Below are 8,942 nucleotides of genomic sequence, written 5' to 3'. Positions count from 1 at the left end.
ACTAATCTCCAGGGTTTATAAAGAACTCAAAAAACTTAACAAAACACAAATAACTCAGTCAATAAGTGGGCTAAGGAACTGAACAGACACTTCAATGAAGAAGAAATACAATCAATCAACAAATGTATGAAAAAATGTTCATCATCTCTTGCAATTAGAGAAATGCAAATCAAAACTACTCTTAAGATTTCATCTCATTCCAATCAGAATGGCGATTATGAAGAATACAAGCAATAAAAACTGTTGGCGAGGATGTGGGGAGAAAGGTACACTCATACATTGCTGGTGGGACTGCAGATTGGTACAACCACTATGGAAAGCAGTATGGAGATTCCTCAGAAAACTTGTAATGGACCCACCATTTGACCCAGTTATCCCACTCCTCGGCCTATACCCAAAGGACTTAAAATCAGCATACTACAGTGATGCAGCCACATCAATGTTCATAGCAGCTCAATTCACAATAGCTAAACTATGGAACCAAACTAGATGCCCTTCAACAGATGAATGGATAAATAAAATGTGGTACACATATAGAATGGAATATTACTCAGCCTTAAAGAAGAATGAAATTGGGCTGGGGGTGTCTGCGCAGACAAATAGAGTTGGGGGTGACAGCCCGAGACCTTGCTGTCAAGCTTGGAACCTGAAAGATGGTTGAGATTGACCCCAAAACAGTGCAGGACCTCACTTCAGTGCTGCAGACACTCCTGCAGCAGATGCAAGATAAATTTCAGACCATGTTTGACCAGTTCATTGGAAGAATTGATGATATGAGTAGTTACACTGATGATCTGGAGAAAAACATCACAGACCTCATGACACATGCTGGGTGGAAGAATTGGAAGGTGAAAACAAGATACCTGCCACACAAAAGAGTTGAAGGTTTCTAAGTACCCTGAAATCTGGAACACCATTTTTCCAAACCAAGAGAAGACTGAATGACTTTTTGCAACTAGCTATTGTTGACAGATCTTATTTTATAGTGAATTCTTATCACCTACTATATAGTGAGTTTTTAGAGTGATTTTTCTCCCCAGTCTCTTGTTACTTTTCTTGTAGTGGGCTAGCTTGGACACGGGGTAAGTGGCGCGGAATCAAGACTCAGACTCCAGGAGTTGGGTGGAAGTAGGCATGTGGCAAGCAGCCTGCAAACTCGTTTATTGTGGAAGTACACAAGACTTTTATAGTTCTCTTGACCAATCATCATTTGCCATGGTTATACCTTTGAAAATCATCATTTGTCACGGTTACACCTTTGTCCTATCTGAATTGACATCCTTTTCTTACGTCTCTCAAGCCCTGCCCTTTGGTTCCCTTGGTACACTGACATCAATTTGGGGAAGTTGTGTACTTTCCTAGATGGCCAAAGCGGAATGCTCCTTCCGGCAGGTTTCCCTGTCAGGCCTGTATGTGCGAAGGTTTTCCTTACACACTTGAGATGTTCACTGCTGCCAGTCAAGAACTAGGATTTCTCCCAACAGTCTCTCAAACATGGTATCTTCACATCTTGGAACTTGGTCAGTTGTACTCTTAATTATTAAACACTAAAATTTTGGTGGTTCCTGCATAAAATTGCCAAATTTTTTAGTGGAAAACAAAAAACAAAAAACAAAAGAATGCAATTATGGCATTTGAAGGTAAATTAATGGAACTAGAGAATATCATGCTAAGTGAAATAAGCCAATCCCCCCAAAACCAAAGGCCAAATGTTTTCTTGATAAGTTGGTGATGATCCATAGTGGTGGGTGGGTAGGGAAGAATGAAGGAACATTGGATTATGCAGAGGGAAGTGAGAGTAGGGTTTGGACGGTAGGGATGGGAAGAACGGTAGGATGAAATAGACATTATTACCCTTTATACGTGTATGATTACTCTACTGGTGTGATTCAGCACCATATACAGCCAGAGGAATGAAAAGTTGTGCTCTATTTGTGTACAATGTGTTAACATGCATTCTATTGTCATGTATAACCAATTAGAACAAATTTAAAAAATTTAAAAAAATCAAATGCAAAAAAAGAAATTTACTAGGTTATAAATGCATTATTACAAAACACCAATCAAACCAAAGAGCTGGAGTAACAGAATTAAATCTAAAAACTACAATTGTATGTAATCTACAGGGGACTCTAAATCTAAGGACACAAGTAGATTGAAAGCAAAATGACAAGAAGAATGTTACATATAAATGTCAGCAAAAGAAAGCTGGGGTCTTTCCCAGGCGGCTGCGGAGGGGCAGGTCCTGGTGCTGGATGACCGAGACCATCTCCTGGGCCGACTCGCAGCCATTGTGGCCAAACAGGTATTGCTGGACCACAAGGTGGTGGTTGTGCACTGTGAGGGCATCAACATTTCTGGAAATTTCTACAGAAACAAGTTGAAGTACCTGGCTTTCCTCCGCAAGCGAATGAACACCAACCCATGGTGGGGCCCATACCACTTCCGGGCCCCTAGTCGCATCTTCTGGCGGACTGTGCGAGGCATGCTGCCCCACAAGACAAGCAAGGCCAGGCTGCCCTGCACCGCCTCAAGGTGTTTGATGGGATTCCTCCACCCTACGACAAGAAAAAGCGGATGCTGGTTCCTGCTGCCCTGAAGGTTGTGCGGCTGAAACCTACACGAAAGTTTGCCTACCTGGGGCGCCTGGCTCATGAGGTTGACTGGAAGTACCAGGCAGTGACAGCCACCCCAAGGAGAAAAGGAAGGAGAAGGCCAAGGTCCATTACTGGAAGAAAAAACAGCTTATGAGGCTATGGAAACAGGCAGAAAAGAACATGGAAAAGAAAATTAACAAGTTCACAGAGGTCCTCAGGACACATGGACTCCTGGTCTGAGCCCAGTAAAGACTGTTTATGCCTCATGTTTGGCCTGGCCTGCCCTTCCTCCATCACCACCTGGGATATGGGGGACCCAGGACAGCTCTCCAGGTACCACAGGCAGCCTGGGACCGGGAAAGCTGAGGCAGAGGAGGGTCCAGCCTTAGTCTCTGCTCCTGTTTCAGAAGGTCTTTCTGTGAGGTTTCTCAGAGTTGTATGGTCAGAACTTATGACCTGCTCATACATGAATTTTAGGTAATTGATAGAACCACCAGTTACTTGCAGTATTTAAAAAAAAAAATGAGCTGGAACACTAAGGAGCATCCATCCTTCCCATGTGGCCATCCTATACTCTGTAGCTGACAGAATAGAAGAACACAGCTGCTGAAGTGAGCCAAGTTTTAGAGGTGCAGAGACTGGAAGATGTGACCAAGGGGTACAGCATTGTCCCTGCTCTTCCTTCTGTTTTGTGATCAAAATCAAATAAATTATTTTTGATGAAAAAAAAAAAAAGAAAGAAAGCTGGGGTGGCAAAATTACGCAACGTAAAGCATTTTAAACCAAAAGTTATGTGAGTTAAAATATATTTTAAATTTAAAGAAAACTTTGAAAAGAGGAAAAAGAATATTACATAAAGATAAAGATACTGCAGTAAGAGTAGATACACTTGCAACTCACATTGTACTTCCAAAATTTAAAAAGTTAAGATGGAGCAAATTGAATAAAGAATAGAAAGCAACACTTTAATACTAAGAGACACCAATCCCCACTTACTATAAAGAAAATTAGAGTCACACAGAATGGCAATCTCAAAAGGGAAGACTTTGAAAAATATTTTAAACCAATTAGATTTCTATAGTCAATGATATGAATAGCAAAGGGAAAATTATGCTAGATAGACCAACTTGTAGAGAATGAACAAAGGTTAATATATACATGCATATATATATATATAAATATTAAAATTATTTAATAAACATCATAGAATAAAATTAGAAATTGAAAGTGGAAGGGAAGTTCAAAAATCCACAAATATATGGCAATTGATTGGACACTCTTGAACATGGTCTTTTTCAAGAATTGAAAGATAAAACTAAAAGATGTTTGGATTTTTTTGTTTCAATTTCATTAATTTCATTTCTGATTTTAATTATTTCCTGTCTTCTACTGCTTTTAGTCTTAGTTTGTTCTTTTTCTAGGGCTCTGAGATGTAATGTTAGGTTATTTATTTGGTGAGTTTTTATCCTTTTAATGAATAAGCTCAATGCAATCAACTTTCTTCTTAGAACTGCCTTCACAGTGTCCCAGAGATTTTGGTATGTTGTATGGCTCTTCTCATTTACCTGTAAGTATTTTTTAAATTTTATCCCTGATTTCTTCTGCTATCCATTGGTCGTTCAATAGCATATTATTTAGTCTTCATGTCTTAAAGTAGCTTCTGTTTCTTAATTTTATCATTGATTTCTAATTTCATTCCTTTATGATCTGATAGGATGCAAGATATTATGTCTACTTTTTTCTTTGTATTTACTTAGAGTTGCTTTGTGGCCTAAGACATGGTTTATTTTAGAGAAGAATCTGTATGCTTCTGAGAAGAAAGTGTGTTCAGTCATTTATGAATGAAATAGTCTCTATATGTCTGTTAAGTCTAAATTACTAATTGTATTTTTTTTTTTTTTAGTTCTGTTAGCTTCTTTATTTAGTTTTTGTTTGGAGGACACATCCAATGGTGAGAGAGATGTGTTAAAGTCACTCAGTATTATTGTGCTGTGGTCTATTTGATTCTTGAAATTGTGAAGGGTTTGTTTGATGTACATAGATGTGCCATCGCTTAAGGCATAAATATTTACAATTGTTATGTCTTGTTGATGTATAAGTCCCTTAAGCAGTATGAAATGTTCTTCTTTGTCCTTTCTGATTAACTTTGCCTTGAAGTCCACTTTATTGATAAGAGGATAGATACCATTGCTTGTTTACAAGATTCACATTACAAGATGTGAATGATATGGTTTTTCCCATCCTTTTACCTTTAGTCTGTAGAATGTCTTTACCTATGAGGTGAGTCTTTTGAAGATAGCATATTGTTGAGTTTTGTTTTTAAATCCAATCTGCCAGTCTATGTCTTTCAGTTGATGAGTTCAGGTCATTTACAGTCAATGTTATTACTGAGAAATGACTTTTATTTCCTGTCATTTTGGTTTATTTATGGTTTTTAATTTGAATTAGGTTCTCCTTTGATTGACTATTTTTCTAGTGTAGTTCCTACCTTTGCTCTTTTTTAGTTTTATTTTTCATTTCTTCATGAAATATTTTACTGAGTATGTTTTGTAGTGCTTTTTAGTTGTGAATTCTTTTAACTTTTATTTTTCATGGAAGGTTTTTATTTCATTGCCAATTCTGAAGCTTTATTTTGTGGGTATAGTATTCTTGGATGGCAACCATTTTCTTTCAGAGCTTGATATATAATATTCCAAGACCTTCTAGCTTTGGGTGTCTGGGTTGAGAAATCAGCTGAGATTCAGTTTGGTTTCCCTCTATGTGTGATCTGTTGTTTATCTCTGGTGGCCTTTAAAATAATTCTATCTTTATTTTTTGTGTTAGGCATTTTCATAATAATGAGTCTTGGTGTGGGTCTGCTGTAATTTTGTGTATTTGGAGTCCTGTAAGCCTCCTCTATCTGATTCTTCATTTCATTTTTTAGGTTTGGGAATTTTTCTGATATTTCATTGAAAAGATTGTGCATTCCTTTAGTTTGTATATTTGGACCTTCATTTATCCCAATAAACCTTAAATTTGGTCTTTTCAGATTATCCCATATTTCAAGGAAGTTCTGTTCATGGGCTCTTAACATCTTTTCTTCATGGTCAACTTTATTTTCAAGATTATATGTTTGGTTTTCATCATCTAAAACTGTCTTCCAAGTGGTCTAGTCTGTTGGTGATGATTTCCATGGAATTCCTTCAATAATTTTGAGGATTTCTACTTGATTTTTTTCAGAATCTCTACCTCTTTATTGAAGTGATCATTCACTTCTTGTATTTTCTTGCTGATGTCACTCCTTACATCATCCTTTACCTTGTAAATTATTTAACTATGTACATTCTTTGACATTTCTTCCACTGTGATGTCAACAGATTCTGTTATTGAAGAACCTTGGTTTGCTTGGGCAATTTATTCCCTCGCTTTTTCATGTTGTTTTTGTGTCTACCCATCTAACAGTGTGAATCTGGCAGTAACATTTCTATCCTGACTTAGACTTAGAGTGTCCCTGAAGATTTCCAGTACCTCTCTGTTTAGAGGGAGACAAATAATAACAACCAATGCAAACAATATACAGCATTAAACCAAATAGTTCCTGCTATGACATCTACAATATTGTCATAATAAACCGAAATGATATAATCAGTTATTGCCTACAATAAAAACAGTAAACTTGCAAAAGTGTTTACAATTTTGAATGGTGGACAAGGGAGAGAACAGAAGTGATGTAAGATGTGATGATTATGAGGGAGGAGGAGAGAAGATAGAAGTAAAAAATTAAAGGAAGAGTGAAAAAGACAAAAATAGAAATTGGATGTTAGTGGAAGAAAAGAGAGAAAGAGAAGGGAAACAAGTGAAAGAGAAAATATTTAAAGTAAAAATTTTAAAAATAAAAAATAAAAAAATAAAAATAAAAGAATACAGTACAAAACTGAAATATACTAATTGAGCATCCTAGTCCTCAAAAAACTGATTCATGAAAAATAACTGGTTTAAAAAAATGTTAGAAATTAGAAAAAAACAAATATGAATATGTATAAATGTCCAGGAGCCATTAAGTTCACGATTAAACAGAGAAAAGAAAAAAGGAAAAACAAAAAAAATCTCCAAAAAAAGTTAAAGAATTGTTTCCATTGGAGTTCAGAAGATTCTCATCAGTGTTAGGTGAGATGGTCTGGAATATAATGCTTGCTCTACCCTCAGGGTGGGGTTGCTAGAGTGAGAGAGTTAATCCTGTAGACAGGACTCTGGGAGGCCGAGTTTAGGTTTAAGTAGGCTCCAGGCTCTTTGCTGAATGCCGGTTCATCTGGAGGTTTCAATTCAGTGCACCTCCAGGGCCCAGCAATTACCAGTTCATGCTGGAAGACTGCACCCCAGGGGTCTCTCCTGGTTTCCATTCACATGGTGGAGGAGTCAATTCTTTGTCCACTGTGTCACCAGTGGACTGCATGTTTCCTGGTCTCAGGTTCGATCTCCAAACTCAATCTCTCCTACCCCCACCCTTTTGAATGTCCAGCCAGATATACTTCTCCCAGCCAGTCCTGAAAGCAGCAGGATTGGAGTGGGAGAGGGATAGTTGGGTAGGTTTCTGTGACCAGTTGTCCCATCTCAACCTGTCTCTGTATTTGATTTTCTCCTGGTCACTTAGGCATACCCTATGTTGTACAGTGGGGGTTTGCCAGGTCTGTATTTTGGGCTAGACTGGGGTTTACCATAAATCAGCTCCTTTAGCTGCCAGTTTCTGAGCTGCAGCTGCAAAATGTTTCCTTCCTCTATCCTCTGCACACTGCCAGGAGAGCTGCAGTTTCTTTCTTAGACAGGATATTGTGCAGTGTGAATTTTAGTTGAGTTGGGCAGTGTCTTTGATCTCTAAACTCTCTGTACTCAGACATGCCTCAGTCTCCTAAACATATGGGTTTCTTTAATTCCCTTATCCTTCTTCTGTGCTTATGGAGGGATTGCTCTGGCTAATGCCTCTGGCCATAGCAGTGGCTGTGGAGCTGGGAATTTCTTCCTTTTTTATTACATCCAACCTCCTGAGTCCCTGATCTGCTTTGAGTGTCCAGTATTAAATTTCAGTTAAGTTCTCCCCCACTTTTTTTTTTTTTTTCATTCACCCACCTTGCTAAGAAGCTGCCTTTTGCTTTCTTGGTTTCGTGCCATGGAGCAGCCAGGAAAGTCACCTCCTGTCTTCTGCCATCTTGACAACCACAGTTGAGTTCTATATACTTGCTGATTTTCTGACTAGTTGTTCTTTCAAGAGTTGAGAGAAATGGTTTAAATCTCTAAGTAAAATTGCTGCTAGGGGCTGGGAGTGTAGCTCAGTGGTACAGTGCTTGCCTAGCATATGTGAGGCCCAGGGTTCCACCCCCAATCCTGTTTAAAAAAGAGTTAAAGAAGATTTGTTTCTTTTTTTGTTTCTATGAATTTTTCCCATTTTTACAACTTTGTTGTTTGGTACATACAGATTTAGGGCAGCTACTTTGTTTTGATTAATGTTTACATGATACTTACATCTTTCCCTATCCTTTTACTTCCCATCTGTCTATATCATTAAACTCGAAGTTAGTTTGTTGCAGACAGCATGGAGTATGGAGTTAGCCTTTGGGGGTTTTTAGTTGTTTTTTTTTTTTTTTTTTTTTTTTTTTAAAGCAGTGCTGGGGGATTGAACCCAGTGCCTCACTCATGCAAGTCAAATGTTCTACCACTGAGCCACACCCTCAGGCATGGTTCATCTTTTTAAATTCATTGTCAATTTCTGTCTTAGACAATTTGCATTTAATATTATTGATATAGTAAATTTGACATTTTTTATTTTCTGTGTGTGCTTTTTTCTTTTTTTGCTTTTCTGTTTCTTTTCTCTTCCTCAATATGACTTACTTAAACTTAGTTTTAGACTTCTACCTTGATTTATTAAAAGTGCTTAAAATTATACAACTTGAGTATCTTTAATATAAAAATTCAAAATCTGAAATGTTCCAAAATTCAAAACTTTTTGAGTGCTGACATGACATTACAAGTAGAGAATTTCTTAATACCTCACCTCATGTGAGAGGCTAGAGTCACAGTGCAGGTGCCCTAAAGATACTGTACAAAATCACCTCAGGCTGTGTATATAACATGAGAAATAAAACATGAGTGAATTTTGTGTTTAGACATGTGTCCCATACCCAAGATATCTCATTGCGTAAGATCCAAAATATGAAACACTTTCTGGTCCCAAGCATTTTGGGTAAGAACATTCAACTTGTATCACCTTTTATAGTTTTTTATGGTTGCCATAGGTATTGTGTTATATGTACATAACTTGTTACAGTCTACTGGTGTCCTCATTCCATCAATAATCTTTTTGTGCCTTTACCT

General features: G+C 37.5%; 1 pseudogene; it reads left to right on the top strand.

Annotated features, from left to right (window-relative positions):
• Positions 1 to 653: 653 nt before the first annotated feature.
• LOC124962435 (60S ribosomal protein L13a-like) lies at positions 654 to 2,837 on the top strand (annotated as a pseudogene).
• The last annotated feature ends 6,105 nt before the right edge of the window (positions 2,838 to 8,942 follow it).

The sequence above is a fragment of the Sciurus carolinensis genome, chromosome 1 (genome assembly GCF_902686445.1).
Source record: "Sciurus carolinensis chromosome 1, mSciCar1.2, whole genome shotgun sequence".
NCBI classification, from domain to species: domain Eukaryota; kingdom Metazoa; phylum Chordata; class Mammalia; order Rodentia; family Sciuridae; genus Sciurus; species Sciurus carolinensis.
This window is presented reverse-complemented; position numbering and strand designations above follow the sequence as displayed.